The following is a 26,173-nucleotide window of genomic DNA, read 5'->3' on the forward strand; positions in this document are numbered from 1 at the left end:
GCGCTCAGAAATTGCTCCTGGCTTGAGGGGACCATATGGGACGCCGGGGGATCGAACCACGTGGTCTTTCTTTGGCTAGCGCTTGCAAGGCAGACACCTTACCTCTAGCGCCACCTCACTGGCCCAGAATGTCTTAATTTTTCTTAATCATGGGCAGAAGTATTCCAGGCTACCAAGGGTGGGAGAAAAAAATGGTCCTTCAAGGACATTTGTATCCTAATATTCAGATCTTGTAAATATAGTATCAGGTGTGACTAGAGAAATTAAGGTTGCATTTAGAATTAAGATTTTAAACTGGTACTGGAGCAATGGTGCAGCATTAAGGCTTGCATGCGGCTGACCTAGGACAGACCATGGTTTGATCCTGGGCATCCCCAAGCCAGGAGTGATTTCTGAGCATCATCGGGTGTGGCCAAAAAAAAAAAAAAAAAGCTTTTATACTAACTGACTTTAAAGAGATTGTCTTGGATTTCCATGAGGAATACCATATAATTCCAGGATTCTTTGTACACAGAAACGAGAGTTGCAGACATAATGTATGGTTTTAAGGCTTTACCTTTGCATGCTCATGTTGCATTCCTGGCTTCAGACACAATTATCCCATACCTCCACATCCAAAAAGCACATCCAAAAGGCTAGCCCAGAGAGCTAGCGTTAGCCCTTCTTTACTTCTGGGCAAGACCAACCCCTCTAAAATAAATAAATAAATAAATAAATAAATAAATAAATAAATAAATAAATACAGAAAAGGAAAAACAAATTACCAAATTACAGAGATTTGAAGAACAGACTTTGGAGGTTGAAAAGCCAAGGAATACTGGATACCTCTCAAGGGAAATAAATGTATTCCCCTTAAAACTAGAAGTAACAAAGCCCTGCCAACACCTTGACGTGTGCCTACTGAGTTCTATTTCTGATTCTAACCTCCAGAACTGTAAGATGATAATTTGTTGTTGTTTTGAGCCACTGCATTTTTGATACTTCATTAGAATAGTGACAAGAAATGAATGCACTGGCATTCTGCTATTATTCTCTAAAGAACTGACCTTTGAGCCGAGACCAGACACATTACTAACAGAAGGAGCTTATCCAGTCTTTCTAATATAGCTTCACATTTTGGTGGTCTGTTGTCATAGATACTGTGACTATACACTGCTCTAAAGATTCCTCCTGCTGAATTTGGTCCTTTGCTAAGGGCCTTACTCTGTTTAACTGCCTATTGAATTCTTGTTAGAATATAAAGGAAGAAACAAAGAACTAATAAACTTGCAGGCTGAAATGCTCATTCTGGTAGTGTGACACCAATTGTGCATGGAGGCACCTTACTTCTCTCCCAGGAGGGTTTCACTAGCCACCACCTGCCTGGTACAACGAGATTGGCAAGGAAGGCGGAAACTAGTGTGCATGCAAAAGTTCAATAGCCTCAATTAAAATTTTACTGCTCCGGAGACCTCACCCTGACTCCTATCTCAGAGGTCTCTGAGCTTCATGACAGAAACTGAACCTTAGCGATTTTGCTCAGAGTTAAAAAAAATTAATTAACAGTGAGCTCCAAGGGTCTGGGTTAGGTGTACCATACTTGATGAAGGCCTTACTGAGTTGCAGAAGTCATTGGGACTTAGAAAGATAGGAATGAGAATCTTAGCAAGACAGCCATCATTTTCTCCAATTTTGAAAATTAAGATTTTTTACATTTCTGCTGAGCTGTTTACTTTGGTTGGGACTGCAGTGTGAAATGCATTGGTATATTTTAAAAGGTGGTTAGAATGTATGTAGTATAGTGTTTCCTGTGCAAAGGCAGAATGAAGCATCACTACTACACTCAAGTACTTTAATAATGTTAACAGTAAAAGACCCTGAGAATGAATATGTTGCTCAGAAAATGCCCACATCACACATGGCATTAGCTAGATTGTCTTTCACAAAGAGAACAAAACAATAAGCCATCCTGTTAGCATGTTGTGCACTCAAGAGCTGGCCTAGGCCAATTGGAAAGACATAGAAAGGGACATAATTGGGACAAGTCCCCAAGGTCTACACAAAAATCTGCATGGTTTTAGAAGGCACACAACTGGAAAAATACAAACTGAAAATACAAACTGCATGCTTACTGATAAAATGAGCTTTATAGAGAACAGAAATAGACATGTAAATAGAAACTGTCTGAAGGAAAAATTGGTTTAACTGAACCGCAATTTATAAAAGATCTTCAACTAATAATCCACATGCTGTTTCTCTTCCATAACAAAAACACATTTTTGAGATGTGTGAAAAATAAACTAAATTAAAAGAAAATAAAATACATTCCAAATGCTTCATTTTTAACCTGCTTAACTTTGGACACTGAAAATTTGCATGATCATCCCATAAGCTTTAATCAACAAAATAATTTAATTTTTTTCTTTGTATCAGTGGGGAAATGTACATAAAGAGGTGTTTCATTTGAACAAGACTTTCAGGAACAAGAAATTTCCATTTGAACAAGATTTTCAGGCATATTGCATTCACCATTTTGGGAATTCAGGATCACAATGTTTTTGATTTCATTGTTCTCAATTCTCAAAGCCAGGAAAAATGACTAAATGCAAAATTAGTGGCAGAAAACCTTGTCATGTATGATTCAATGTGAGGACCTGAGTGGTATTCTTTGGGCCCTGTGGTAATAAATAAATAAATTAATTAATTAAAAAAAACCACTAGGGGCCGGGAAGGTGGCGCTAGAGGTAAGGTGTCTGCCTTGCAAGCACTAGCATAGGACGGACCACGGTTTGATCCCCCGGCATCCCATATGGTCCTCCCAAGCCAGGGGCAATTTCTGAGCACATAGCCAGGAGTAACCCCTGAGCGTCAAACGGGTGTGGTCCCCCCCAAAAAAAACACTAAATATATGGAACCTGTAGGTTTAGAGTATGTATTTAGCATGTGGTTAACACCAGTTCCATATCTTGTACTTGGCCCCCAAAGCACTGTGTGTTGTAGCTCTGAAGGTCACAAGTGACACAAGACATAAGTGACATGAATAAATCCCTTTATCACAGGACCCAAACACTACCACATTCTCAGGCCCTCACATTGTATCACTGCTATGTGTCTGAAAATCATATAGGTTTGCCCTGGATCTTTTGAGCACCTTGGGTCAGACATAATCTCTCCCACCCCACTCTCCATAAAAATCAATAAATCCAGAACAGAAAATAAAAGGGAGAGATTTGATGTCATAAAATTTTACATATATTTTTAAATTTAACGTTAAAAGAAGGCATGTACTGTGAGAATGATCTGCAGCGTATATAACCTCCAAAAATCATCTTAACTAAATTTTAAAGAATTACAATAAATCAAAAAAAATTCTCAGAAATACACAAAGTTGTGAAAGAATATCTTTTTTAATTTTTTAAATTTTTTATGGGCCACACCTGGTCTGGCTCTGTGCTCAGAAATTGCCCCTAGCAGTCTTGGGGACCACATGGGATGCCGGGATGAAACCCGGGTTTGTCCCACGTCAGCTGCGTGCAAGACAAACGCCCTCTCACAGCGCTATCATTCTGGCCCCCCTTATTTTTTTAAAAGAAAAAGATACCTAAGAGAATAAATATAAATAATAAATAGATACATTTAGCTTCAGGAATAAATTACAAATGCAAACTATATCCAGTGATGACAAGAATGTAGAAAAATAATAGTTAATGCCAAGGAATTTAAGTTTAATAACTGCTAGATTGAAATATGTGAGTCTATTAAAAATAATATATTTTGATCTTGTACAAATATCAGCTTTTCATTCATTTAATAGGGCATGTATACACAATTATTCATTGCAGTACTTAGTACAATGGCTAGGATATAGAATCAACTAGGAGTTCACCTATGGCTGACTGGTATATATACATGATAGAATACCACACTGTTTCAAAGAAGGATGGAGTCATTCAGTTGGCTCCAATTTGGATGGAACTGGAGGAAATCATGTGAAGTAAAGTAAGTCAGAAGGAAAAAAAACAAATACTCAATGATTTTACTTCCCTCTGGTATATAGGAAAACAGTGTAAAAATGCACAAGGTCTCAAAGGGAAGATGTATAGATTAGTCGGTTTTTAGATTATAGAACTGAGAAAGATAAGGAAGGAAAGAAATCAAGGGGGGTATAACAAAAGTGGACAAGGTAAAAGGAACCTAAGGCCTGAGATCAGCGGCCTAAGACATATTGGCAGTGTATAAGTGTAGTATGTCTATATGTCTAAACAGAAAACAGATATGTAAAAGATGTATAAACTAATATATCTATATTTATAAAAAATGTACCAGCAAAACTGAAAACCTAAGATACAAATGACCACAACAAATTTATAAAGGTACTTCTCAAGGAGTCAGACTGGGAAGTAGGAAGGAGTGTGGGTGCATGGGGGAGGGCAGTTGATACTGATGGTGGAATTTATGTTGAACTATTGCACATCTGAATTCCAACAATGAATAACTTTGTAGATCACAGTTCCATAATGAAAAACAAATTAAACTAGTGTTTTCCATGCTGGAGCCCTATTAGACCCAAAGTGCCACTTTGTTTCCCAGACAGTGACACTCACTGTACTGGAATAGATCCTGAGCACCATTGGCTTTGATGCCAAAACTAATGAAGAATATTATTTGATCCTATGTTTGTTAAAAATTATACATATATTTTAATGATGTTGGCTCTGGAGAAGAGGGTGGAAAATATCAAATAAAAATGCCAGTAGTAATTCCTGAGTACAGAGTCAGAAATTACCTTTAAACATCATTGGATGTGACCCAACAAACTACCACCCAGAAGCAGAGATTTGGGGACAAAGAAATAGAACAGTGAATAATGTGCTTACCTGATTTGCTTCTGCCCCTAATTTTATCCAATGACACATATATGGTCTCCTAATCCCTGACAAAATGATCTCTGAGCACAGAATAGGGAGTGAGTAAGGCCTGAATATCACTAGGTATAGCCCAGACAAATAAAAGATCATTTTTTTCACTCACTTCATTGATTTCTAAGGCATTTGATCTTGTTATTTAAAAAAAATCATAATCACACATTACTATATACAATACAACCATGAACTTATTTTTAAAATCTGTTCATAATATTAAACTTGAATAATTTAGGTTGCCATGGTTACATACAATCACGAATGGTAAAGGCCTTCTGGAATGCAAATCATCAAATAAATGTACACATACTAATAATCCAACATATGATATGGTTATGGAACATTAAAGAAACTACATTTGTTTTAAATGTGAACAGGAAATCCTAGCGTGTATCTATTTTGAAGGTGACTATTGTTGACAATAATTTTATCCTCTTAGAAAGCAAACATAAAGGAAAAATTTCCATCCATTTTCTTGTCAAACCCTGAGCTCCGTAGACTTTATACATGAGCATGGTGATGGTTGTATTTGGGAGGAAACCAGCTGGGAAATAGGAGGAGGATGCACAAAGTATTATTATGGAGGGACTTAATGGCAGCAAATCTGAGAGTACCGGCAAAAGGGCTTGCTCAGAAGCTGAGATTGTGCCTTCACATGCTGACCACTTTCTACTACTGGTCATAGTCCTACTCATGGACACCATTGCAAAATTATACCTAGATTATAACTAAGCAGAAAGAATAATTTTTGTTGTGGTGATATTTATTAAAACACCAGAAAAGAACGTATTTCTATGAATTATTTCAAACCAGAAACCACAGCAAAGGGAAGGATGAAAAAACACAATGAATGTTAAAAATAGGTGGCCCTCTTAGCGCAGCAGGCAGCGTGTGAGTTTTATAATCTGAAGGTCCTGAGTTTGAGCCCCAGAGAGGGCAGAGCCGTCTTGTTGCTTAACTTCTAAAGGCGTATTTTGTGCTCGCTTCAGCAGCACATATACTAAAATTGGAATGACATAGAGAAGATTAGTATGGCCCCTTGCGCAAGGATGACAAGCAAATTCATAAAAATATATAGACATATAAAAATAGAAAAAACCCAAATAACCATTTTATTCTGCATAATCTCTACAACTCCTGAAAATCATAAAGGAAGACTAGAATTATTGGAAGAACATAATACATTCTTAAATGGCACAATGCATAAAACTGGAAGATAACAAAGTCAATTATAGATGTAATGTATTGTTGAGGCAAAAAACCACCAACTTTGCAGAATCAAACACATCTCTTTGAAAGTTCATATGCAAAGCAAATCAGAAAATATTTGTATGCCAAAAATGATCTGTGAAGATATATTACAATTAAGGGCTAACAACTATGCTTCAGACATATTAATAAATGAGCATATTTCAGGGGAAATATGTAAAGGAGTAGATCCAAATATATATGAAAATTTAATGTATGAAAAAGGAACCATTTCAAATCAGTGAGAAGAGATCAATTATTCGGGTAAATATTCTAAAAGCAACACATAAAATTAGAGTTCTTTGATATCTCAAGTCAAAAGGCAGTAAAAATTCCAAATAAGTCAAAACTTGCAATGTAAAACATGAAACCAAAAAGAGTAATAAAAGAAAATGAACGAATACCTTTATAACCTTGAACTTGGTTTCTCTACCTATGACTTTATCTATTAGTCATCAAAAAGTAATTTTAGTAATATAAAACATAATTTTTGTGTTTGAGAACATTATCCTATGCAAGTTTTCTTCCCAGTAGTGGAGATTTTTTTTTTCCTTTGCCCATATACCTTTCAATAAATCTAATTTTAAAAAAAATCTATTTTGGGCAGGAGTGGTAACACAGTGAGTGATAGGGTGTTTGCCTTGCAAGTGGCTGACCCAGGATTGGGATCCCCAGCATCCCATAAGGTCCCCTGAGCCAGGAGTGATTTCTGAGTGCAGAGCCAGGAGTAAACCCTGAACACTGCCAGGTGTAGGCCCCCAAAAATAAAAAAAATATTTTGGGGGTTTTTGGGGCCACACCCAGTGGCACTTAAGTTACTTCTGGCTCTACTCAGAAATCTCTCCTGCAGGCATGGGGGACCATATGGGATTCCAGGATTTGAACCACCATTGGTCCTGGGTCAGCCTCTTGCAAGGCAAATGCCCTATGGCTCTTCGGCCCCTCCCCAAATAATTTATTTAAAAAAGAAAACCAATGGTAAACAATGAGAAGTATTTAACAAGCAAAATCATTTAACAAGCAAATTCTAGTTCCCTCTTGAATAAAAAAAATGTTTGGAAGCTGTGATGTAAAGGAACTTCAACAAAAATAGCAAAAACTAATTAAAATATAAGCATATAGAAACTGGCATGGAAGTATATTTATCTGATATATAAGTATAAATATCCTCAAATATATGAACATTGTCAGTTTTATCAGTAAAAGAAATGCAAAATCAATCAACAACAAGATATATTTTTTATTCACATATAAGTCTGATAAATATCCATGGTCACACACTGTTGGTGAGATTATGAGCATGGAATAACTGCATGGTTCTTTTGGATATCTATTGAGAACAAACTCAGAAAATCACAAAATTTTAAACAAATGTGCCACTCTGAGACTATAAAGAAATTCTGTTATCCATTATGTTACCTGAAATGATATGTAAATATATATCATGGTATTAATTTAATACTAAAATTTAGTGATTGAACCCAGTATGTTATTCTTTTGTTTTGTTTTGTTTTTTTGGGTCACACCCGGCAGCGCTCAGGGGTTACTCCTGGCTCTATGCTCAGAAATCGCTACTGGCAGGCTCAGGGGACCATATGAAATGCCAGGATTCGAACCACCAACCTTCTGCATGCAAGGCTAATGCCTTACTTCCATGCTATCTCTCTGGCCTTCATTTTGTTATTCTTAAAGAATAAGATTATACTTTAAGCATGGTCTATGTATACAAATTTGTATTATGTAACAGAACAAAAGGACAATATCAATACATTAACTCAGTACTGGTTTGTAACTTCAAGATGTACAGTTCAAACACAACATATAAGCTACTATAAACCATAGGATCTAGAGGACCAACCACATGCTGTAGTCTAAAAGTTTTGTTTAAACTGGAAAATTTGTTCCTATTTTCAGGTTATCAATCCTATCTTCACCAATCCCATCTAGAGCAACTTGGACAGGTATATGTGGTACTGGTCTTCAGTGACATCACTTAAACATGGAGGTAAGGGGCTGAGAAATAGTTCTGTGGGCAAGCCACTGCCTTGCACACAGTTGTCTCCAGTTGGATTCACAACACCACAAAGGGTCTATTGAGCATCAGGAACTATTCCTAAGACAAAGCCAGAAGTAAGCCGCCCTATATATACCAAGTGCGTCTCAAAACGCCACTCCCTCCACAAAGAGAGGCAATTACTACTAGCAAAAATGTCATTGGGATTAAGATCAAAAAAGATCATGGTTAGCACCTAGGGAAACAATGAGATCTTAATATGTGTTTGAAAATGAGTAATAATATTTAGAATGGTCTGTGTATTGACTATGTAAACTTCATAAAATGTTTGAATATTTCTTTTTATATTATACTCACTGGTGTTTGTGTGTATGTATGTGTGAAAACATGCATATGTGTTTATAATAGCTCATTAGCAAAGATTCAAACTACTTGGGGAATAGTTGGGTTAAGTTTACAGATTAAACTTTGAGGCACATCCTCATGCAGGTTACATCTAAGAGTAAATATCTTTAAAAAAGAAATAAGAAGAGAGTAAAACTTGGTTTGTGCAAAAGTTAATTTGCACAAGTTCTCAGAGAGTCAGCCACTGATGAATAGAATTCTATCTGTATCAGCTCATCCATCACTTTCAGTGCCAAGGAAGACACCAAAACACAGCATCTGGCAATCAGTTTTCGATCATTCAGTATAGCTGGAGGAAGTGGACAGCACCCAGCATAGCATTGAAAAAAGAAAATCACAGGGACCAATTTAATTTCCTCCTATGACAGAATGACAGGTCACCGAGATAGGAGGAAAGCAATAGATGCAATCTACGTGAGTTACAGCAAGTTTTTTGATTTTGTCCCACCTGTCAGTCTCATCAACAACCTCTGAGAATTGGGCCTAAATCAGTTGGAAGAAGTGGTGGTCCCTCCTACCCTCACTCAGGTCGCCTAACTCTAGCAGAGTATTGGATAGAACTAGTATTCGAATATACTCAGATACCTGATCATATCAGGGATGGCAGTAAATGCAGAGAATGGAGAAATGGGTGTAAATTGTTTGAAACCAAAAGGTAAATAGAAATAATGCATGTCATAAGAGGGGTCTTAGTAAAAGTACTCAAGGATATGCACTAGGGTAAACCTTTTATGGCAAGGCCCTGCTCCTGGTTAGATTCTGATGGGGGAAGCACCAAATTTCATAAGTTGTGATGCACAGAAAATAACAACAAGCACTCATTTTTTTCTTGAGTTTGAGTGTGATAGGGAGCAGTGTAGGATGTTGAAATATCTTATTTGATGGAGTGTTTTGCATGAGAAACCAATTGTTTAGAAAGACAGATAGGTAAGACAAACTGGCAAGTCTTTTTAAAGAGCACATAGAAATAGGAAAGTTTTATTTGGCAGACTTGACAGAATCTGCCCAGTGATTACTATAGAACTACAAAAGGGGAACAATTGTTTCTTTTGGATCAAAGAATTGAATACTAAGAAAAACTGAATGAACCAATTTTTCTTGTGGTAACTCTCTTAGCTTAGATATTCTACTATTTCATAGAAAGATTAAAGGATGGGAAATTATGAGTTATGCTTTAGCATTGATTTAAAATTTGGATCTGGAACATAGTGATTATGTCAGGGAAGTCTTGTTGGAAGTACATAATGGTTTCCTTCCATTCCAGGAAAATCATTATTCCCTTTCTAATTTAGTAAGGTAAATTTAGTACTTTGTCTTGCCAGTAACCATTCACCCACTTGTGGTGCTATCAGTAAAAATGTTTTATTATTTTAATTCATTTTTTATCACAATGTCAGCATATTAGGTTGGCTATTTTATTATTGTTCTAAGGCTGGTGATCCTTCTTTTGTTGACTAGGAGGAGGAAATTATTGACATTAATACATGATTATGTGACACAGAACTCTGGATAATGTCTAGTCTGTGTATTTATTCTGAAAAAGCAAGTTGTTACTAGGGGGAAAAGAGCACCATAAGGATATAAAGGATGTCTCTAAATCCACCTTTGAGATTTATGAAGATTAAATGAAGTAATGTGTAGATGGGTTGGGTACTTAGTAATGGTTCAGTAACTATTATAATATTTATAAAGTCTAATATTAATATTAGCTTAATTTTTTTCCTTAGGATGCTTTTGAATAATAAGGAAATTATATATTTCTTGTAAAATACTAGGTGTGAAGTAAGACCTTGGTACAATCAAGTCAAATTCTATGAACATAATCCCTTATACCAGAATATAACATTCTGGTGACATAAAATTGACTTAGAACAAAGTTAGGAAAATAATGAATATGGGGGACTAGTGGGTAGCTCAAAAATCTAGTCCAGAAAAGGCATTTGTTTTCCAATGTTTATTGCAGCACTATATATAATAACAAAATATGGAAACAATCTGAGTGTCCATGAATAGGTGACAAGAGATAGAAACTAGTATATATACACAAAGAAATATTACTCAGCTGTAAGAAAAAGTAAAGTAATGCAATTTGGTTCTGTATAAATATACCTGGAAAGGATGATGTTTAATCATATGCTCAGAAGAGCAGACAGAGGGGCCGAAGTGGTGGCACAAGCGATAAGGCATCTATCTGCCTTGCCTGCCCTAGCCTAAGATGGATTGCATGCAGTTCGATCCCCTGGCATCCCATAAGGTCTAGTGCATAAATTTTACATTTTGGAGTATGGATTTAATTCTATTTATTTGTATGATACCCAAGCAATTTTGGGATTAACCCCTAAGAAGCACCATGTGAGCTTCTAATACTTTTTATTAAATAAGCTCATAAAACAAAAATTATGTGTGAATATCTTGTCTTTATTAAAGAGAAGTGATGTGAATTAATTTATCATATGATATTATTCATACAGCTGGCCCTAAAAAACTCTCAACAACAACAACAACAACAAAACATTGGGATATTCTGATATCAAAATTGTTAAGATTTGTGGTTTTATACCCCCAAAGTATGCCTCTAGGGTAGAGAAGAAGCATCTATTATTGGTTTCCCTCAAGATGTGAGACTTGTTTTTATGTATCTCTTTTAAAAGCAAGCACGTTGCCTCAACATAGTTTCTCAGAGGTAAGAAGAAAAAGAAGAAAAAAAGTTTTCTTGGAAAAATAATTTCAAGTACTTGTTTATTTCTGGGTCCCCAGACTTTTGTTGTTTTGATAATTCCTGTCTTGCTGGGGTGTCTAAAGAATCTAAACTCCATAGCTGATATGGCATTTTAATGTTGAATTAACAATGCTTACCATATTAAATTTTATATTGCTTTACCAGCACTTTGAAGCCCAAGTCTCTATCATGTGAAGAGACTCTGGGTGAAAATCACATGGGTAGTTGACCTAGAAAGGGAATCAATATTTCATATAAAAGGGCTGTATCTGTGACTTTGGAGAGACCAGACACAATGAATGATTCAGGAAGGAAGTGGAAGGATGAATGCAGAATGTCTTCGGGGATGTATTTGTTCCAAGAAAATAATTTTTAAAAGCTGGATTATGCAAGGAGAGTGCTACCTTTCAAACCTATATGGTAATAGCCATATAGATGTAAAAAAGAGAGAAAGGTCATCTGTCATTCTGAGACCCACGTAGGCAAAATGCCCCCCTCATGTCTTAACATTTTGCAGCTGCCATTCTAGGAAGCCAAACTAGAATCTGAGTCTTGGTATGATCAGTGAGACAGTCACTAGGCTGGACAGAATGTAGATTGGTAACATGTTGGTTTGATTAAAGTATGAATAAACAAGTAGTTACTCCTGATTCTATAAGCAGTTACTACTAGATTTATTTGTTCATCAGCTTCCTTCCACAATTCCTTGGGTATTCTCACTAAGAGGGTTGTCTAAGATCAACATGCACTCTCAAAAAGAAAGTGAACCTCAGCTTTGTTTAAAGGGGGCTTGGGTGTGATTGCTGACTTACCCAATTTTTCTCTCTGACTCAAATGGGGGGATTGAGCTCAGATACTGGTCCAAAACTCTGAGACTCTTATTGACCTGTGGCAAAATTTCCCAGCTGTTCTCTTGATCTTCTCTTTGGTTTTTATCTCTGTGTCTGCTGTCTTCCATCCATTCTCTTCTGGGAAAATATATTTTCTTCTAAATTCATAGTGTGAACTGGACATAAGAGGCTTCAAAATAAAAGGTGATTCTTTTCATTCTCACAGGCCACTGTGGTAGAGATGGGAGTGAGGAAGTTTTTGAAACTTGTTTTCAGTTTATGGAATAGTTTCTGGAATATTCAGATAATGTCACAGCTTTATTATTTTATGCTGTAAAATTGTAATAAAGGTTTTCAAATTTAGTGTGCTCCTATTTAAGTTATTATTTTGGTTTCTAAGAATTTAAATTATAATGATAAAAGTAATGACTCAAGAGCATATGCAGCAAAAAATGTATTAACGAGTGTATTTATGATTCAAAAAATAAACAAAAGAACCCCCAAAGAACAAATAACAACTGAGAATAAACTAAAGGTCTCATCACAAGAATTTAGATAAGTGAATTGTCACAAATCCAGACAACAGAACACAGTATATAGTTCTTTTAAATGGCCATATAAAGCTTCTCTTATCCATCAGGAAAAATTTTCTCAATATTTTAAAGATTTTAAGTGTCATTAATAGCATAAAACTTGCATTTTTAATTTTATAAGTACTAATTATATCGATATATGGATAATGAGCCATTTATTTTTTCCAACTATTTTTAGAATTTTTATTATTTATGAAGTATACCTGTGTTCCTTATAATAATGCCTAGAAATGAAAAAAGAAAAACAGTTTCATTGTTTTACTTTAAGCAGCTGCAGACTGTATTTACAAGTTAAAAGTCTTCTAAGTGGAAGTAATATAAAAATAATATTTGCTATTCTTAACTGTTCTCAAGAATAAGGCTATTATGTCCTGTATAGACAAAGATCAGTTTGCTTTGTTACATTCATTAGACCATTACATTTGTTACATTCATTAGACTGGGTGGGGTGCACCAGTATAAGTGCCAAATTATGATAATAAGGCTGCTTGTACCTAAAGGTATTACCTTACAAAATTCCAAAATGACTTTTCACTTGACATGACTAATGTTATTGCTGTTAATTAAGTAGCTTGTTTGAAGGAATAGAATAATTGTGAAATATTTTCAGTACATTATTGTCTTTGAAGAGAAATGAGTTCTCATAGTAATAGTGCATATTTATGGAAGGGAGAGTACATAAAACAAATGAGAGGGTGAAATACTATTCTCAAAGTACTATTTTCCTCCTTAATAAGACAGTTTCAATCCTCTGGAAAATATTTATAAATGAAGCATTACTCTTAGAACTATGGACATGAGTGATTAGTACCAGTGTGATTCCTGGGATAGGTAACAGTAACACATAGGTTTGGAGAAAGTTATTCGCAAATTCTCCTAAGGGTTGAACATAATACCATGGAGTTGTATGATAATGTGGCAGTGTTCTTTTTTCTAGCAGCCATACTTCGTGAACCTAGTATAGAAATGAGAAATTGGGGCCGGAGAGATAGCATGAAGGTAAGGCGTTTGCCTTTCATGCAGGAGGTCATCGGTTCGAATCCCGGCACCCCATATGGTCCCCCGTGCCTGCCAGGAGCAATTTCTGAGCCTGGAGCCAGGAATAACCCCTGAGCACTGCCGAGTGTGACCCAAAAACCACCAAAAAAAAATGAAAAATTATCTCCAAGGCCCTACCCTACACAGTAGAATGCTATTGAGGATGAGATATAAAAGTATTATTGAAATGACTTTATTGACAAAGGAAATATACTTAAAAATAGGTAAGTCAGAAGTTAATTACTGTCAAACCTTTCACAAAATGTGTTTTTTTTTGGGGGGGGGGCTGCTTTACTTTATTTGCTAAGGCAATGCTTCACCTAAAGGATCAGTTCTAATCAATTAAATATTTGTTCAGACGGATCCTGAGGCTCATTCTAGTCCGGGTGGGAAAATTTGTTTTGTAACTGACTACAGATCAACTGTGAGGGAATAACTGTACCTATCTGTATATCCAATACAAGATCAAAAAAAATAATTCGACAAATATAATTGAATGCAGTTAGAAGAGTTTGTGATTATATTATGGTGACTGTGATTGACTTCATTGGTTTCTACTTGTCAATAATACCCTTGTCTATGGAACTTAGGGAAATACAAAATGTCCCTGAGATTTGAGTAAATCAGAATTGGTTAGGCTTTGAGATCGAAGCACTGGAGTCTGGTTACATCTATGGAAGCCCCCAAATTTCATCCTATAATTAGTTTCTTTTGAGATGTCCTCTTGACAGCCATTAAATAAAAGTCTGTAGTTCTTTGGAACTGAATGTAATTCTTCACCCTTGCATATTCAGGGCATGGAACTGATTTGATTTCTTAGACTATTCTGAACAATAAACTCATGTTTTGTGGATGCTTTAATATTAGCAAAATTATAATTTATCATGACTCATCTAACCCTCATTATATTCTGAGATTCTTGAGGTGACTTTCCCACAATAGTGATAGAGAAATGAAGTCTAGGAAAATGGATATTATGTTACACAGGCTATAAAGTATAGAAGCCAGAAGCAAAACTATGCTATTCCTCCACTCTATATTATTTTTAATTAAACAAAGAACAAACTACTAAAAAACACCTTTTATTAATCTCTGTTCACCCTTAGTCTCCACCTCTCCAATCTTTTTTAATACTCTAGTAGTATTTCATTGTGTAAATAAGCAAATCTTTATACATCATGTCTCAGAGAATACTTCGATTGTTTCCATACCTTTTCTAGTAATAGTTTTGACTTCAACATAGGGATTTATGGTCCTCTTGAGTTAGTGATTTTATATTTTCTGATTGATACACATCAGTAAAATTGGTGGATCAAAAAGTAACTGCTTTTTCTGGGGTGGAGTATTTGGATTTGCCATTGTGATTTCAACAATATTTGCACTATTTATTCTTCCCCCAAGCTGATAAGCAATGGTTACTTTCCTCCACACCCTGACTACCATTGTTGTGATTAATATTTTCTATGTAAAATAGCATTACAATGAGGAGAGGTTATCTCACTATGGGTTTGATCAGCATGTACCTAGTAATTAGTGGTGATGAGTATATTCCTGTGTGCCTGTTTGCTATTTATATGTACATCCTGGAGAAGTATCTATTCAGATCTCTGTCCATTATTTATTGAATCATTGTTGAGTTATATGAGTTCTTTATATGTCTTGGACTATCTGCTTGTTAGATATAAAATAAGCAAATATTATCTCACATTCTATAGGCTGTTGAATGGTTTTACATTTCTATTTTTTTGGTGGGGGAGCCACAGTTAACAGTTCTTAGGACATGCTTCCTGCTCTGCACTCAGGGATCACTCCTGGTAGGCTTAGGGACCATATGATCTTCTGGGGATTGAATCCCAATTAGTTGACTATTGTATTTCTCTATCTCTTTTATAATATTTAACAATTTTATAGTTTTTATTTTCCTGATCATTCACCTCCTTTGTGAAAATTAAACATATATATTTAATATTTTATATAAATATGATAGTCTTATTATGCATATTTTACATAGCTTGTTACATGTTATAAAAAGCAAGAAAAATTGGGGCCAGAGTGGTGGCACTAGAGGTAAAGTGTCTGCCTTGCATGCGCTAGCTTAGAACAGAATGCCGTTCGATCTCTTGGTGTCCCATATGGTCCCCCCAAACCAGGAGCGATTTTTGAGCACATAGCCAGGAGTAACCCCTGAGCATCAAAGAGTGTGGCCCCCCTCAAAAAAAAACAAACACAAAAAAGTAAGAAAATTTATACTGATTTTTGTAGTCTAGCTTTTTAATATCCCCATTGTCCTCAATGGAATCATTTCAATGTTTGTAGAGTGTTTTATGAATATTATTTTGTCATCTGCAAATACTGATAATTTCACTTCTCCTTTCCAACCTGGATTTCTTTTGACTAATTGCCCTATTTTAGTGTGAGTTTTACTTAATCATTAATGGAACCTAGACAAATGCTCTCTTCTTCTTTTACTTCTTTTTTCTTTTTATTTGTATTTGGGAAAGTTCCCCATTTGTGCTCAGAATCCTAGGCAACAGTAATACCTTAGTTTGTACATGTTGACTGATTCAATGGTTGGAAGCTCCAATAAGGTGCTGCTTAGACTCAGAAAGGCAGAAAGTGACTCTGACCAATCTCGGTAATCTGCTTCATGACCCATAATTTGGGTGGTCGTGAGGAGCCCAAGATTGAATTTGAGACCCCCTCAGATGTCAAGCATGCATTCCAGCTATATGAGTTATTTCTATGCTGCTGTCTAATTTTCTTCATGTAGGATATTTCATTATACTTGTCTTTTTTTTAGCTATTTATATTCAAGATCAGCCTTATAATGTTTATTGAATACAGTTTGTTGAGAACTTTTGCGTCTGTGTTTATTTGATTATCCAGAAATATTATTTTATAATTTTGGAGATTGTCCAGTTTTGGTACCAAACTCACTGCATAATCTGGCATAGATGTGAAATAAGTTAAAATAAGTATAGCCAATAAATAAAGAGAGATAATATTTATTTATGTGATAATCAAATGCACCGTGAATTCACTATTTATTTGTACTTCATATGTCAGCTAGGGAGTTGTACACACACATACATATTCAAGCATTACTACATTTGAATGAGAAGAGTTATAGGATAAGGATAGCACATATTTGAAATCACTGCCTAACAATAAAATAATTTAAAAATGTATGTATTTGATATTGCCTAGTATATTTTTGTGAAAGATACAATAACTGACTTTGTCAAAAAGATATTTAATATTCCTTCTTGTCATAGGTCCCAAACACCAAATCTGAGTGACTGGCCCAAAGGACCTCACAGCACCCAGGTCAGACAACAGTCTGATGGAGACTCTTCAAGGCCCAGGGTGGTCCAGGGAGATCTGGGGTCCTGACCATCAAGGACAGCTCACAGCTGCCCCTTCACTGCATGTTCCCTTGGCATAATTTCTGTCCCCTTCAATAAAGACATTTATATGATTAAAAAAACATTTAATACTGATAAATTTTAAATGAGTAGTTATAAACAATTTTTTAAGTTAGCTGTTTATTTATTGGAGGTATCCCCAAGTGTACTCAGAAGATCTGGGTATTAGGGTTAGGTTTGGGTGTTGGGTGGGGAGAATTTCCAAGACTGAGTGGGTGGGAGCATTGAAAACCAACATACATGTCACAGATCAAATTCTGGTCCATGTGCATGCAAGTCATGTGCTCTGACCACTAAACCATCTCCTGAACCCTAAATTAGGTGTTCTTAATCAAAATTTATTATTATTGGATCATGTCCTGTATCCTTAACAAATGTGAGAAAGTCTTCGGGGCTCAAACCCATAGTTGCATCATTAGTCATTGGATGAAAATAAACCTTCTCATATCCTCCTTCCATGAAAGCAGAATCCAGAACAAATTTCACATCTCCATGGTCACAGAAGAGTGCCAAGGGTGTGACACAGCCTTGGCGAACTTGAAGTTTTTCAAGCATGGCTAATTCATCAGCAAATCACAGATTTCCACTCCCAACACCTAACTGTTTGGCAAGATCATTTAAATTAATTTGTCTATCATGAAGAACTGTCACCAACCAATAGCTTTTTTTCTTTTTGTCTTTAAGAAATAAGTTCTTACTATGTGCTCCTTTCAAATGTTAGATATGAGGCATCATTTCTTCAACTGTAAAAACCTTAAGTGAAGGGAAATTAAGCTCCCTTCCCCTCAGGGGAATTATTGGACATCTATGACACCTAAGACATATGTCTGCTTATATATACTGTCCACACATACTTGACACATACTCAGCCCTCAATTATTAAACAATTAATTGTTAATAGATCACTAAAATATTTTTTGGAAAACTAGAATCTTCTATAACTTAGAAAATGTAACTATATACCTTTCCCACACTAGGTTCTCAAAATTGTCTTATTTCTAGTTTTTGAACTGTATGCTTTGCCATATAAATCAAAGGGCATTGCTCTGCAAAAATATTTGCATTTATGGATATGCAAATTACTCTTTGGAAGAAAATCAAAATGCTAAATGCATGCAGAATGATGATTAGTTAAGATATTCACATGATTTTATGAAGCAAATAATCATCTCAAATACATCCTATTATAAAAAATACAGATGTTCAAATCATTTCATTTTTTTATTGATTACAAATTCAGCCAGTTATGGGCATGCTAAGAGCAAACAGAAAACCCTGCATTTCACCATTGCTTTTCTTGTCTGCTCTACATATTGAGATGTCAACTATTCTGGGATCACTCATACTTTTCATGCCCGTCTATTGTGGAACTTCTATCATTGACTCATAGCATTTTTTAACACATCATTGAATTCTTTGAAGACAGGTACTGTTTCTTGGTCACCATTGCTTCTTCAATATAAAGGAAGGTAAAGTCATTAAGTCAATAAATGTATAGTTATACTAATTATTCTTTATAAAGAGCAAGTTTTTTCACAATTGTGAAATAGATCAAAGCTATTCACGCTATGTCAGGGCACAAAATTTTGCCCCTAGCTTTCTCTAACTTCTAATGGAGCAGTCCTGGGTTGGGTTTTAATGTAAAGCATTAAGTTATTCTTTGTGTGAGGGGAGTGGTGAGACATCCTACTCAGAGTGAAGAAGCAATCCAAGAAGGCTAGCTGTAGCCTAGTGAAATGGGCTACATAACTTTGTTGAGGTTACTTGCCATTGAATCTAGACTTTTTAGAAACTTTGATACCCTTGAGCTAACTTTTTTTTTCATCGACATGCTAGCAGAGAACTCAGTCAGGCTAATAATCAGAGCCCCTTCAAAACCTCTCCAGCATTATGGTCTCAATGGAGCTTGACCTTAGAAATGGCTGCTAGTTTCCTATAGAGCAAAAAATACCAGTGGAGCCAGGTAGCAGATGAAAGGCCTTTTATTAATCTAACCTGAGCAATAATCTTCCATTCCTTAATTAGCTGTCATAATTGTAGCCATGTCAAACTATCAATGAGAAAATATTTATGAGAGTTATATTTTAAAACTATAAGTTATTTCACAAAGTTTGTTATTTTTCTGAGTTCTTTAAGTTGCAACAGCTTATTTTGTTTGTTTCCTAGCTCAGTAATTATTCCTGGTTCTGTGCTCAGGGATCATTTGTAATTGTTCTCAGGTAACCTTGTGCAATGCCAGCAGTTGAACATTGAGTAGGTAGTGTGAAAGATATCATACCCTATCCTTTCTCTCTAGCATCCTCATCTTATACTGTCTAAGCTCACCTAAATACCGCAGGAGGTAAATATCTTAATATTTTCTTTCTCACATTTTTTATTAAGTCCTCATATTCCATAAGGAGTTTTCAATAAGACTTATTAATTACATAACTTGCAAACCTATCTACAAGCTACCACCAAATCATCATCCAAAGTCTCTTTCTGAATCAAGAAGGTACTTTATCTCTCCCAACTCATAAAATCAGTTTTTGTTTGTTTGTTTGGGCCACACCCCGTGGCACTCAGAGGTTACCTCTGGTTTTGTGCTCAGAAATCATTCCTGGCTCGGGGGACCATATGGGATGCCAGGAATTGGATCTGCGTTCATCCTGAATCAGTCACATGCAAGGCAAAATGCCTTACTGCTGTGCCTCCATTCCGGCCCCACATCATAAAATCTTTAATTTTAAATTATTTTCTCCTCTGGCATTCTTGATGCTATGTTTCTTGAATTTGGCCAGAATAGTTTTGCCATGCTTTTAGAATAGCAGTGCTAGAAACACACTTTATATCTCACTCTGAGTCTCACCATCTGGATTGGGGGTGTAGAAATATATACAAATGAAATTTCATGAAAAGAGGCCATTGAAAAAAACTATTGTTAATCTTTTGGGAAACAATAGAATTGAAATAAAGATGGCATATTTTTTCCAGAGTAATGAACCTCGACAGTTTCCATTGTGGCTGCCAGAGCGGGCTTGATTGCCAGTTGTTAAATGAGCCTACATCTCAAAAAAAGTGGGAGTAGATCACTCAGCAGAGTGGCAGGCAGCTGATGTTTGCTTTTAAGAGAGAGATTAAACCAGAAAAAAATATCATTAAAGACAATTTCACAAAAGTCAGTGACCCACGGCTTCCCCGGGCAGCAGGTTGAAGCTGGCCTTTTCTCTCCATTCCTGTTATAATAGAATTTGCAGACTAGAGCGGGTGCCAAAGACCATCCTTTGCCATGAATGTGAAGACAATGATAACAAATAAAACATTTGGGAAGAGTTTGCAAATTTCTTGGAATCTATGCCATGTCTCTTTACACTCTGTGGCAATTTCTGGTTTGGCTTCTATTCTACTCTGACGTTTATTTCCAGAAAATGATTTTCTTACTACGAGGATAGGGTAAATGTTCCCCAAATGTCTTAAGCCAATTAGACTCTCAAGGTGTGTATGTCTCCTCCTACAGGAAAAAAAGATCAATAAGACACTATTTACGTTTTTCCAATAGATGCAACTTACTGCATAGTATAATTGACATGGGGACAAAAGTACCCCACTTAATAGCTCTCTTCTGTTTGTGTCCATCTCTCTACATTAGAGTCACTGATGAGCTAAGGCTGTAGTGTACAAATTTTACATAGAACTCTTCATTGAAAGAAAATCTGATTAGGGAGCCCATTACACAAGGCAGCTAATTATAGATTTGTTCTACAGCATAGAGAAGACAATTAGGAGCCATTGATTCCCCAGCAGCCATAGACTAGAATTTGTTTTCCAAAGGCCACAGAGAAGATACTCCTAGTTCTGCAGTTGAACAAGTCAGTTACAGCCATTCTTTTCTGGATGAACATATTCTACTAGACACTTATATTTTCTAGTCTCCCTAACAAACATATGTTGTATTAACACTGTTTCCCAAAGAAATAGTGACTCATAAAGGATTAATATTAATTGAAAGATACTATCTGGCCTCTTAAAAAATGTCATTGTGTAAAGTAAGGTAAACACAGAGATGCAAAGGTTTTATAATCCCCTTATAAATGACTTATCTAAATACTGGTGAAATAATATAGCAGACCTAACTTAGGTTCTTGTGGTGGTGGAGTGTTACAGCAGATCTAACTTCAGGTTCCTATGGACAGCAAGTAAGATTAGCATGCCAACCAATATATCTTCAGTGCTATCTTCAGTCCTTGCTGAACACAAAGGAAAAAAAAGCAGAAGGAAATTTCTGTAGGCTGATAAGAATGGAATCAGCAATGGCAGCAACAGTGATAGAAGCCATAATAGTCACAGCAAGAGCAACAACCACATGATAGATATATAGATATAGATATATCAGGAATATATATAATGTATATAAAAATATAATAGTAATAATCAGGAATATAGATATATATCAAGAATTTCCTCCTCTGAGCTATTTCCATTATCTGATTCGTTATGCCCTACTTGTAAATGAAAATTTGTAGGACCAACCAATTGGATCACTTATACATTTGACTTATGATTTTACTGGAAGCAGAATTCATGTTATCTAAGACTTCAGATTGGTCTTGGGCTCCTTCTTCCTCTTTCAATTCATTTTATGACTTACAGGAGAGGGTATGGAATCATTAGTCAATGGACATAACATTTTAATGAAGAAAGAAATATAATTTATTTATATTTTTATAAATTCTTTATAATCTTAATAAAGAAAGAAATACAATGTCTTAAGCTGTAATGTACAGCACTACTCCTATAATTAAGAACACTTAGCTTATGTTTTTCCTAGTGATAAATGTCATGGAGATATTCTTACACAGAACAATTTTAATAATAAAACTAGTTTACATGGCCAGGAATTCAAATCAAGCTCTTTGGACTCCTTACTGAGCTTGACATCCTGGGAAATAAAGGAGAGAAATATCAGTAAATCCTGTGACAAAGCTGAGAAACCAAGGTCTGTCTCTAGCCCTGACTCCATCACTCCTAGCTGTGTTAGACTGGCAAGGCACTTTACTTTCTGTTTTTGTTTTACTGCTTTGTTTAATTCTAGTCTATTCTTTTGTATATTTAACAAAATATATTTGAATTTGAATTTTAGTTAACTACAACTACATTTTTAATAAGTTTACTGATATGTGACATGCCACATACCATACAGTTCAGTCTTTTTTGTTTAAATTTTGTTTTGTTTTCTTTTGACTACACCCAGTTTACTACCAACTACACTCAGAGATCACTCCTGGTGACCTCAAGAGACCAGACGGGGTGCCAGAGATCAAACCCAAGCCAGTCATGTGCAATTCACTTGATTTACTATCCAAATCCAAAATTCATTCTTTTAAAGTGCATAATCCAGATAAGTATATTCAGAGTTGTGTAACCAGTACTATTTAATGTTCACAGAATTTTTTTCATGTTCTGTGTCTCTCCCCAATGATAAATTTCTAAATATGATTTTTCTAGAATAATTTTTCTTCTGTCTATAAATTTGTTTCTTGCTATTATTTCATACAAATGGAAGAATGTGGCTCTTTTTGTAGATGGGTTCTTCAGATAGCATAATATATTTAGCCTCATTGTCCTCTAGTTCCCTCCTATCTATAAAGTGAGCCTAAAACAGCTATCTCCAAGGATTGTTTTGCAGATGAGACAATGCACAAAATCATTCAACACAATTATCAGGGCATACTAATTCCAATAAGTGGAGGCTCACTAGCCAGGGAAATCCTAAAAATTCGATTAATAAGATTGTGGGAAAGGATAGCTATGAAGTCTGGAGATTACAGATGGAACTCAAAGACTTTTTCCCTATCTCATTTTTTTTTCTATCTAAACCAACATTACTCAACGTTGACACTATTGCTATTTTAAGCAGAATAATTTTTTTGGAGGGAAGATGGTCCTCTGTATTGTAGACTATTTATCCTTTGTCCTCATCTCTAACCTTTAACTACCTATATACTTAAAACACCGCCACCTGTGACGGAGACTAATGAAAATATCTGGATGCTGCTAAATGTCTCCTGAGGGAAACTGAATCATTGATTTAGATTTTTATCAAAACTAGAACCATAAGAAGTTTTCTCTGATTCTAACTAAAGTATCTCTATTCTAGACTGTCAATGGAATACTCTATGTGTGCAAACAGGACTCGAGATACTTGTAGTTATATAAATTTGTCAGCTAGAAGTAAGCAAAATTAAATCCTTAATTACATTATCAGGGCTTCCCTTACAAGTACCTCACTTGGATTCCACTCCCAGCATCATATAGGGAACCCTGAACTCTTGCAGGATAAATCCATGAATACAAAGTCAGGATTAAACCCTGAACACCAGTAAGTGTGGCTCCTAAACAAAAAAAAAGTTAAAATTACAAACATATAAAATATTTGGCATAAAATTCCTGGCAGTTCTTAACAAATAAAAATTATAAATTCTGTTAGAAATTGTTAATGTTTTTCTAAATTGTATCTCTTCTCCACAACTGTAAATTCAGGATCCTTCATTTATTGAAAGTTTCTAGTGTATTGCTATTTCTAGAAGCCCAGGGACCTTTTTTTCACATGTTGACATCTAGCCTTTGTGCCCAGTGTTGCTGCTTTTCAAGAGCTAAATTTGCAGTGCCATTTCTTCCTGCAATAAAGTTTCTTTTCTTCTAGTTATGATATAGTACCTGGATTTGACTGAAGCACTAATACAATTTTAACCCACTGAAATTCCCAATATAATACCATCATCTTTGATTAACAAATCCACTTGTCCTTGGTGTATTTCACAGTTTAATGAATATTTTAATAATATTTTAATGCCTGTAGTAATAAATAAATTAACAATAGTCCTTAATAGTGGAGGATGATGGTAGATGGATGATGAGGCCTTTCTTGGCCTGCCCGCCATCTGCAGCTTCTTTGGCCTGCCAGGTCTGAGGGTTCAGGATAATGTTTAGGAAATTATCCACTAGCAGTCAGTAGAAGTCAGGAGACATGAAGCTTTATTATTAATAGGCCCTAGCCACCATGTGTGGCTTCTAAGCTGACCTTTTAAGCAGCCTCCATCATCTGCCCAGCATCTAATCCTCTCTGCTCTCTGCCTGCTGCCTTCTCCTCAGGCTTTTTCCTGAATCTCTTGCTGAATCTCCCTCTGAATCTCCCTTTCTTCACCCCTCCCCCAGGCCTAAATTACCAACCTCAGACCACTCCCAGCTGTGGGCTGGTCTGACCCTCAGTTAAGATTAGCACTTAGCCTTGGGGAGGGGTAACAAGTACTTTTCTTTCTTCCTAACTTATCTATTAGATAAGAATCATATTCTCTTCATATAGGCACTTTCATCCAAGACCATCGCTCTCATGAATTTAGGATTGTTGCCTCAATGTGACAAGATGGCAAAAGGCTCCTCAATCATCTTTAATAAAATCTATTTACCCCCGTTCTACTAGCCTTTAGCTCCTCCAAATCAATAAAATTTAAATAGGAATTAACCATTATAAGAATTATCTCTAACAGTGGCCCATTTGAATTGCTTCAGGCAGGGATTAGTTCAGTATTACTATGTAGGACATTTGGGGTTGGAGGCACTTGCACTGGGTTTAAAAAAAATCTCATTTCAAATCTCCATATTATCTTCCTAAACTGTGAAATCATCAAATGCTCTTGACAATATATAATTGCACTGTCTGGGCTTGAGCATGGTTGCATGGACCTATCGTTTCTTCTTCCAATTGTCAAAAAAAAGTCAGACAAAGGGGGCCAGAGTGGTAGTTCAGTAGTAGAATGCTTGCCTTGCATGTGGCTGACCCTGGATGGACTTCAGTTAGATCCTTGATGTCCCATTTGATCCTCCAAACCAGGAGCATTTTCTGAGTGCATAGCCAGGAGTAACCCCTGAGCGTCACTGGGTGTGGCCCAAAAACAAAAACAAAACAAAACAAAAGTCAGACATAAGTGGCTCGTCAACCTACCATGTGCCTCCCTATGGTGCTTCAGTGTGCCACCCACTGCATTCCCAGGCCATTGGCTTCCAGTTCTGGATAAAGGATAAACTAGTGAGTCAATTCAATGACATCAATGAGTAGAGATCATGGATATTACTCTTTACTATATAGAAAAAATGGTAACCATTTTCTTATTGAAAATCTGGTCCATTAGAAATTAGTTTTTGAGCATATAATGCAGTGGTGAACTAATAATGTTCACCATGATTCTTGCCAGGAGTCATTTTGTCACAAGAACCCATTAGTAAGGCTTGACAATTTTATAGGATGTTTCAAATCTCATAGGATTGGTACCAATCGTTCTTCATTTGTTATTTTAATGGCAAATATGGTGTTCCCTGTTACTTAGAATAACACATCTTAGCAACAAGCCAGTCACAATGGCTCATCTAATTCTGATCCCTGATACACTGCGGCATCTCAAGAGGAAAAATAATGGCCGGGACACACTTCCTATGGTTTCTAAATTCGACTTTGCCTCACAGATGGTTTGCATTTTAAACATGAAGGTTTGCTGTTTATCCTTTAGAAAAGCAAACAATCATTTTTGTTGCTTTTATACTTGCAATTTCATCTATGAATTTACATTTTTGGTTATTAGTAGGATTTCAGGGGAATAGCAGAATGGATCCAAAAATCAATTTGCAAAGCAACAATAAAATCCAAGGACCAGCTCCAAAAATGAAGTTGTGACTATAAGCAGAGCTAAAACAAAAAGCAAACTCTTTTTCCATCCAAAAGCCGTTTTTCATTCCATGCCACCCTGCCTCTCACTCACTCTCTGAGAATCCCAAGAGGGACAAGAATTATAGAAGGGTCTCCAATGAAGCACCCCAGAAACTATGCTATGCAGAAACAACCTTTCCACGAAATCTGTTTTTTCATCTCTCTCTTTTTACACAGCTCTAAGTCACGGAAGTGCATGTGCCTTTTCTCTTTTTATTTATTGAAATTTTTTTGTTCCAGAGTGTGTCCAATATTGTGAT

The 26,173-nt window shown here is 35.8% G+C and overlaps 1 protein-coding gene and 1 non-coding gene across 4 annotated transcripts in view; both read left to right on the plus strand.

Moving 5' to 3' along the window:
* Positions 1 to 26,173, plus strand: part of CTNNA2 (catenin alpha 2) — a 1,246,345-nt gene that overhangs the window by 578,437 nt on the left and 641,735 nt on the right. The gene's annotated exons all lie outside the window — the stretch shown is intronic.
* LOC126025247 (U6 spliceosomal RNA) lies at positions 5,878 to 5,985 on the plus strand. The gene has a single exon (XR_007501282.1). It is a non-coding gene; the product is annotated as a U6 spliceosomal RNA (small nuclear RNA).

This window comes from Suncus etruscus, chromosome 12, assembly GCF_024139225.1.
Source record: "Suncus etruscus isolate mSunEtr1 chromosome 12, mSunEtr1.pri.cur, whole genome shotgun sequence".
Lineage (NCBI taxonomy): Eukaryota > Metazoa > Chordata > Mammalia > Eulipotyphla > Soricidae > Suncus > Suncus etruscus.